Raw genomic sequence first — 8,724 nt, 5'->3', positions numbered from 1 at the left:
TCTGGCTACACGGGTCTACCTCCCATGGGTCTGGCTACGTGGGAGGCGTTTGGGTGAAGCAGTCCTCGCACTATTCGTTGAGAGGCTGTCAGGCGTGAGTACGACGCCCACGAGATGCATTTTGGATAACACAGTCCTGGAACCCCTGGCTGAACCACTGAAAGTGGGAACAAGGCGGCGTAGGTGGGTCTGCGGGGAGCATTGTGGGTAACTACTCCCCCCCATCCCCCCACCCCAACGCCGCACTAGGAGCATCTGGGCCATTTTCCCCAACTCCCTAGCTTAAGAAAGTCTAACGTGGAGGGGACCTTGGAAATTTACTTTTTTACTTACATAGTACTTTATGTACTAGGCTCTGTTTAAAGGGCTTCGCTCTTATTAACCGGTTTCATCTTTGAAACAGCCTTAGGTGGTAGGTACTATTGTCCCTATTTTATAGGTGAGGAGACTGAGGCACAGAGAGGTTCAGTGATCTGCCCAAGGTCAAACACCCGAAGTAGATTCAGAGCTGGTGAGGTTGGAAATGAGAGGGCTATCCTAGTTCAACCCCTTAATTTTAAAGACTGGGAAATGACAACCCAGAAGGTTACTTGCTTGGGCATCTTGGTTATCAATTTTTGCTTATTTATTTCATTTGTTTTTTTTTTTTAATTTTATTTATTGATTTTTTTTGAGAGAGAGGAATGGGGAGAGAAAGAAAAAACATGGATTTGTTGTTCCACTTATTCATGCATTGGTTGATTCTTGTATGTGACCTGACCAGGGATTAAACCCACAACCTTGGTGTGTCAGGACATTCTAACCAACTGAACTGCCTGGGCAGGGCTCTTTCATTTGTTCATCGACAAATATTTACTGGGCTCCAATTTGTGGTCAAGCAGGCATGTGAACAGAAGGTTACTTAGATGTTCCCTGGTGTTGCAGTAGAGCCTGGGGGAGGGGGTGGGGGGTCTAGGCACCTGAGGGTAAGCAGGTAAAGGGTGTTGGTGAGGGTTGTGTGCCTAGTACTGGTAAGTGCCACTAAACATCATCACTGAATCTTTCACCCCTGGCATTCCCAGACCTAGCGCTTACCCCACCCTCCCACTGGCTGCTTTGTTTTCTTCCACACCTACTCCCCATTCTCATCTTTCACTTCCCACCCCCTATACCCGATATCCAGTTTTTATTGTGATGACAGGAGACAGACAGAACAAGACACTGAGTTGTCCATGACTGACTTGTGAAGACCGCCACCTCCCTGAGTGGGAGGCATCTTTAAGGCCAGGGGCCAGATTTATGGATTGCCTCAGGCCCCCACGGCCTTGTGGTAGGACCTGAAGAAAGCAGGTCTATATGTGCCTCACTCTCTCCTTACAACACCTGTCTACTTGTCAGGAAAGTCTGGTTCTTACAATGAACGACCTCTGGTTATGGGTATGCTACCAGGACTACCAAGGTGTGGAGCTATTTAGAGACTGGTGCTCAATCTGACAGAAGAGGCCTGCGATTCTGTCTGCTTCAGGACAGGGTGGAAAGGGATCATTTGAACAAGGCACAGATGGGTACATAGCAGGGAAGGAAGAAGACAGCATGGACAAAAGTGGGAGCAGGAAAAGGAGGAAAACAAGAGGCTGATGGACCATCTGAGGCGTGGCAGGTTCTATAGGACTGGAAGGCCATGATCGAGTTGCAGGACAGGCTGGGCTGTCTAGAGGAACAGACAAGTGTGTGGGGACACCAGCAGTTTTTCCTTTTTTTTTATTGTTGTTCAAGTACAGTTGTCTCCGTTTTTCCCTCACCACTCACCCACACCCCAGCCATCCCTACCTTCCACCCCCTTTGGCTTTGTCCATGGGTCCTTTATACATGTTCCTTGATGACCCTTCCCTTCTCCCCCAGCATTAATCCCCTTGCCCCCTCCCCTCTGGTTACTGTCAGTTTGTTCCTTGTTTCAATGTCTCTGGTTATAATTTGTTTGCTTGTTTGTTTTATTGATTAGGTTTCACTTATAGGTGAGATCATGTGGTATTTGTCTTTTACCACCTGGCTTATTTCACTTAGCACAATGCTCTCCAGATCCATCCATCCATGCTATGGGGACACCAGCATTTTCAAAGCTGCCCTACACCTTCCTGTTTCACAGTGCCTCCTGGTTAGCTGTGGGGCCCTTCCATCTCATCATCCTCTCCTCAAAGCTGAATGTACAGAAGTTAGCAAGTCTGTGTAGCAACCACAACCTGGCTAATTTAGTTCTGGTCTTCTTCTGTCTAGGCAGTTTTCAATGATTGCAACCAACAGAGGTTTAAAGGACAAATTTATACTTTTCCCAGGATTTCTGTCTTAACTCTATTTTGGAGGGACAAAAACATTCATTCCATAACAAATATAAACTAGGATGAATTTGGTTCTCCACAGGCGTGGGACCAAAATCATTGTCTCAAATCCTGGCTCCACCGCTGCTTAACTAGATGAGCTTTACCTCTGCCTCATCTGTGATGGGAGGATTGTCATAGCTCCAAGTTCAGAGCTGACACACAGGATTAGATGAGATTGTGTTTGTAAAGCTCCTGTGACCATGTCCAGCATGTAACAGGTGCTCCATAAACACTGGCTCTAGCTTTATGGCTTGTAGCCACACTGGGATGAAGTCTGCGCATCTCACTTTGTGGATCTCAGACACCTGGGGCCATGGAGTTCCTGTAAGAGGTCGATAGAGCCATTAAGGTCCCAAATATTGTTTATATTTTGAATGAAAAGTACTTATACACACATATCACTGTTTATACTTATAAATGTAGCTTGTTTTCAGTGTTTATGGAATCCACATAACAGTTTGAATTTGAATTAAAAGGATTGCCTCATACAGAAGTTTGCAAACAACTAATTAGTGTACATATATCCTCCTCTGAAGACAGAGGGGACAACCATCTTGGCACTGGTGATGGCCATGACACGTGTTAGGTGTCGATTTTGCCCACATATACTTATTAATTATAGCTGGGAAAAATGGCCTATGATCAAGCACTCTAAAAATTTGAGTCATCTTTGGTAGGAATTTCTCAGTGACCAAATGACTAAGAACCAACAATTCATTAAGTCAAATAGTTTTGTTTATTCAATTAAGTTATCGAGGAGAGTCATCAGAGAGCTACTGTGCCCAAAAGCTGATGGGTGTTTTATTGCACTTTTTCTAAAGCTTCCATTAGCTTATAAAAGCTCATGTTTTTTAAGTACTTCCTAAGTCCCTGGGATTGTGTTTTGGCTGTGCTACTTAAATCCTCACAACGACTCTCTCTGTGACCCATGTTTTAGATGAGCAAAGAGAGAGGTAGAGCCCTGCCCAACGTCACACAGTTAGGAAGGTGGAAGGGCCAGGACGAACTCAGGCAGGCCCGCTCTAGAGCCTGCTGCCCCAAGCACTTCCCTAAGGGCACAGGGCACATGTGACTGCTGGCCAGGTAACTGAAGCCCTGCCTTGGCATAGGTATTGAAACAGTTTCTCAAAAGACTCTGGTCCTGTACCAAGATTCTCCTTTGAGGTGGCCACTCAGGGCCATAATGCCCCCTCTGGTTTTTCTAGACAAAGTGGACAGATCTGCCTGGCACATAGTAGGTGCTCAATAAATATTTGCTGAATGATTGAATAAATTAATGAATGATTTTTAGACACTCTGCTGCCTAACCTTATGACAAACTGGATTCTGACAATAACATAAATGGGAATAAATCACACCTATGCCCCAGAGGATACTGACTATTACACAGGACATTAAAATACTTTGCTCTAGACTGAAACATAGACGCCCTCAGTAAACATTAGTTTTTTGCTATGATTTCCATTAACAAAGAATGAGGGGTAAGGGTACTTGCTGTGCAACACTGTGAAGTCTCTCCTTGGAGTCTGGCTGTGTTTTGGTTCCACTATTAAATTTTAGACAGATGAGATAGTATACATCAATTAACAGGGAGGCAGGAGATATCCATTATTTATACCTTGAATACCCAGCATTTGAAACTTTATCTGTCTTTTCCCTACAGCCAGCAAGTCATATGAGAAGCAGGTGGGTAAGAACAGTCTTAGAAAGTGTGACAGTTTCTCCAAGGGAGAGTGGCCTCCAGGATGAAGACATCGTGGAAAAAGGCTGCAGTGTTGAAAAAAAAGGTACTCAAGGACCACCATGCATGCTAGGGAATACTTACCCATGGGGATGATGTCTGCTAAACTCTCTTACTTGCTGTCAGCCCGGACATAGGTCAGAATGAGGTGAAGATCCACATTCCCCTTGGGAAAAACAGTATCTTAGTCAGCTTGGGCTGCCGTAACCAAAAAACCACAGCCTGGCACTTAACCAACAGACACTCATTCCTCACCGTCCTGGAGACCAGTGGATTTGGTCCCTCCTGGTGAGAGCTGTTATCCTGGTTTGTAGATGGCTGCCTTCTCTGTGTCCTCACGTGGTGGGAATGGAGAGTAATCTCTCTCCCTATTAAGGCCGCAGGCCTATCAGATTACACTCCTACCTTTATCACCTCATTCAATCTTGATTAAACTTCTACAGACCCCTATCTCCAGACAGAGTCGAACTGTGGCTTAGGGCTTCAACGTGAGTTTGGTAGGGGGACGCAATTCAGTAAATAGCATAGCCAGATCCACAAATGCCTCCAGTCCCTAGAATGACACAAGATTCTTCTCAGATCACCACCCACTCCAGACCTGGGGTCACCTGCTCAAACACCCACAAGGGCCAGGAGAGAAGGCAAGACTGGGCTTTTGACACAGGCACACTTTTTTTGCACATCAAACGTTCTGGAATGTTACTGCTTTCAACAAAGACATGCATTCTCTCACCATTTTCCTTAAAATATGTGTCTCTCTTGGTCAGTCTTTTCTATTACCATGTATGAGAGTGAAGTGAGTGTGAAGAGCTTCTACTACAAAAGACACAGCAGTGCCAGTATGATGGCAGGTGGCTGCTGATCAAGGCCTCTGTGTCAGGGACACAGGAAGTCGTGAGGATGTAGGCCCCATGCTGCCAGCCAGTCTGACTGTTCCCCAGAAGCCAGATACCTCAGTGTTTAGGTGGAAACTCCCAATTCTGAATGTAGACTTAAAGCGGTTTTAAATCCTGTTTCAAATAAGCAAAGCACAGCCACACATTTCTGGGCTGTGTCTGGCACACATATGAAAAGTGATGCAGGTGTGACGGTACTCTGAAGAAAAGCACAGCAGGCTGAGGGGGTAGAGTGGTGCAGTTAGTTGCTCTTTTAGGTAGGGAATATTTCAACAAAAGGACTATTCATTCACCTGGTGTCTACATCAAGGAGGGAAGCCAGCATCTCCTTGGCTTCAATACTTTCTTCAAAGGCTCATTTAGACACGCCAGGAGGCCAGAGCTAAGGGAAGAGAAATAGAGGTAAAATGTCCAGCTTCTCCCCCCAAAATCTGCTGTGGGCTGGAGCCAATCATGCACCGGACAGCCAGCCTGTGAGACACAGACAGACACACAGAGGGAGTGAGGGGAGAGGGTGGCGGGATTTAGTAAGGAGAAAGCATCAGTCATCTAACAGGATTTTTTTACTGAAGGCAGGCCAAGGTGAATAAACATCACCTGAGGGATGCTGGCATTTGAGGGACCCAATCAAATACCGAGAATAGGACTTTCTGGCTGCACTAACTTAACAGGATTCTTGCTGAAACTGGACAATGCAAAGATGAAGTCAGGGTGTAGTGGAGAAGAGAATTCAGAGAAGACTGAGTAGAGTTCGGTCAAGAAAATCCTTGCCACTGCTTCCAGGGTGAACAGGCTCCCTCTCCTTGATAGGCAGAAAGACTGCTCTGGAGGAGCTGGGAGTGCCTTTTGGGGTTCTCATTTCTAAAGTTGAAGTTGCTCAAGGTAAGACTGCTTGTCCTGGTCAGGTGGCTCAGCTGGTTAGAGCGTTGGCCCAGTGCACCAGGCTTGTGGGTTTGATCCCAGGTCAGGGCACATACTGGTAAGTACAACCAGTGAGTGCATGGATGGCTAGAACAACAGATTGATGTGTCCTTCTCTAAGGATCAATACGTTAAAAGTAAAAAAAAAATTAAAAAGACTGCTAAAGAGATGCCAAGTGCCTTTGGCCACAGGGGTGTCCAATCCACAGCTCATAGACCACAGGTGGCTCAGCATGGCTATAAATGCAGTGCAACACAAAATTGTAAATTTACTTAAAGCCTTTTTTTCACTCATCAGTTTTTGTTAATGTTTGTGTATTTAACATGTGGTGCAAGACAACTATCCTTCTTCCAGTGTGGCCCAGAGACCCCAAAAGGCTGGACATCCCAGGTAGGGGACAAAGCCTCCTAGGTCAAGGTGTAGCCCTCCCTCCCCAAGTTCCTAACCACTTGCCCTGCCTGCTTCTTTTTGAATGCCAACCAACCCTGCTCCCAGAGATTTAAGTACTGAATCCAGGGAAGGTCACATGATTAGGAAGTGACAGACTTGACACTGGAACCCATATTTTTGATTCCAGGACCCCAGCTCTCGTTAAGTACCAGGTTAATGCACCTTAGCCCGTGATACTAGCTCAGGTATGGAAGGCTTGACTCCTTCAGCTACACACGATTCTTTCTCCTAGTCCTTCACTGTGAGCTCACTCTGCTAAGTTTCCCTGCCTGGGGCGGGCCCAGGACCCTACTGCCAACACGAGCCAGGAAGGGGTAACAAGACAGGTTCGCGTCCCACCTCTGCTCCCCGTAGCTGCGGCTGCGTGAAAGTCACCTCCCCTACGGGGGTTTTAACCTCTGAGCTGGGGAAAGAGCCCCAGTGCCCAGAGAGGAAGAGCACAGGCGCTGCGCAAGAAGTAAGCGCCCGGGACTGGGTGACAGAGACCACCGCGGACGCTACTCACCACCACTCACACCCGAAAGATCGCGCCTGGTACACCCACCCAAAGCCCAAGCCAGGGGGTCCGGCGGCCACACTTCCCACAGTGCCCCACGCCGGCCCAGGGGGCGGAGCCCAGATTCCCTGGAAGGGGTTCTCGCCGCCTCGAAGGTCTCGCGGGAGGTGGCTCTCCGAGGGGCTGAGGGAGGAAGAGGTTTCAGTCTCAGGATGACGGCATCTCTGTCGCCTAGGACTCGGGCCAGTCTCTCCCATGCTCTGAATCTCAGTGTCCACGACTGTGAATGGGGGACGTTAACTCGTTCACAGACGTTCATACATTCATATTAAAACAAAACAAAACAAAACCGCATATTGAGTCCTCCACTATGCCATTTCTGCTAGGCGTTAGGGTTACCACAGTGGTGGGCAGGCACTTGCTTTCATGGAACTTACATTCTACCAAGAAGGCATATAGTGGGCAAAATAATTGCACAAATAATTTAATCACCTCTTTCATAAATGCCGCAAAAGGTTCAGAAGAGGGGACTTGACCCCCTCAGGGTGGAAGTGGTGGTTGGGGGGAGGTTTGAAGGCAACATAGAGCTAACCCCTGGAAACTGGGGGAGAGGGTTCCGAAGAGAAGGAACAGCAGGTGTCCAGGTCCTGAGGCCTGAGAGATGGGGATGTGTTTGAGAGGCAGAAAGGAGCCAGTGTGGCCCAGGTGCAGGTTGTGAAGATTGGGAGAGAAGACCAGAGAGGTGGTGAAACCGAAGAAGCCTGTGACGGTGCTGCCTGTCACCTACCAGACCCAATAAGCAGAGACAGGGATTGAATCTTTATGGGCGCTTTATTCAGATGGCTGGTGATCCGAGAAGATGGTGGATTTGCACCCTAACAGACGGTCTTAAATCCCATTTTAAACTGACCTTTTTTTATAACAAGAAGAAGTGTAGGTAAAGGATTTGGAATTTGGGGGAAAGGTTAAACAGATAAAAAGCTGCAGCAACCCTGGCTGGTGTGGCTCAGAGGACTGAGTGCTGGCCTGTGAACCAAAGGGTCGCCAGTTGATTCCCAGTCAGGGCACATCCCTGGCTTGTAGGCCAGGTCCCCAGAAGGGGGCGGGTGAGAGGCAACCACACATTGATATTTCTCTCCCTCTGTCTAAAAATAAATAAATAAGCTCTTTAAAAAAAATCTGCAGCATTCTTTCATCCGTGTCCTGGGTGGTGGTCTTCATCTGTGTCCTTGGCGGTGGACATCTCACCCTGGAGCACAGTGGCTCAGACACCAGCTTGATTGTTTGCAGCCCTCCTGAGGCACAAAGGTGGAACTACTTGTGGTCTCCTGGAGTCCGAGTGGGTCATACCTTCAGGTCCTAAAACAATAGCTTTTTATGTACATTGATTACTAAGCATATTAGTTATTACCTAAAACTAAAATTCCAACATTTGAGTCCCCCATCAGTGGGACCATGTAGGAGGCTTGGAGGCCCTGGTGGGAATTGAGAGTTTTATTCTAGGAACAATGGGAGACCAATAGTTCGGGATTTTAAATAGGACCATGTTTTGAGAGGCTAGAAAGCTTTGTGGAATACATATCTCAAGGACACTAGAGGGGAGCAGTAAGGTAAGCTGAAAGCCCCTGGAGTGGTCTGTGGTTACCGTAATTCTAGTGATGGTGGTAGTCGTGAGGGAGTGAGCCAGATTCCTGAAGCATCATCAGCTGTGCCCTGGGGTTGATTGGGTTGGGGGTGAAGGTGAGGGCAGGCAAGAAGACCTCATTAGTAAAAGGGCAGTGATAACATCTGCAATAGGTGCCATTGTTATTAAAAGAGGCAAAACTAAATGCCTGACACATAATAAAGGCCATATACACTAAT

General features: G+C 47.2%; 1 long non-coding RNA gene across 2 annotated transcripts; it reads right to left on the bottom strand.

Moving 5' to 3' along the window:
• Positions 1–2,047: 2,047 nt before the first annotated feature.
• Positions 2,048–6,823, bottom strand: LOC118499583. Of its 2 annotated transcripts, none has more exons than XR_004902077.1 (3): positions 6,658–6,823; positions 4,183–4,264; positions 2,048–2,679 (listed from the first exon to the last, which is right to left on the bottom strand). It is a non-coding gene; the product is annotated as an uncharacterized LOC118499583 (long non-coding RNA). The 2 variants fall into 2 exon arrangements; XR_004902078.1 differs by lacking the exon at positions 6,658–6,823 and adding an exon at positions 5,288–6,237.
• Positions 6,824–8,724: the final 1,901 nt, after the last annotated feature.

The sequence above is a fragment of the Phyllostomus discolor genome, chromosome 3 (assembly GCF_004126475.2).
Source record: "Phyllostomus discolor isolate MPI-MPIP mPhyDis1 chromosome 3, mPhyDis1.pri.v3, whole genome shotgun sequence".
Lineage (NCBI taxonomy): Eukaryota > Metazoa > Chordata > Mammalia > Chiroptera > Phyllostomidae > Phyllostomus > Phyllostomus discolor.
The sequence above is the reverse complement of the archived record's forward strand: the minus strand, read 5'-3'. Positions and strand labels throughout refer to the sequence as shown.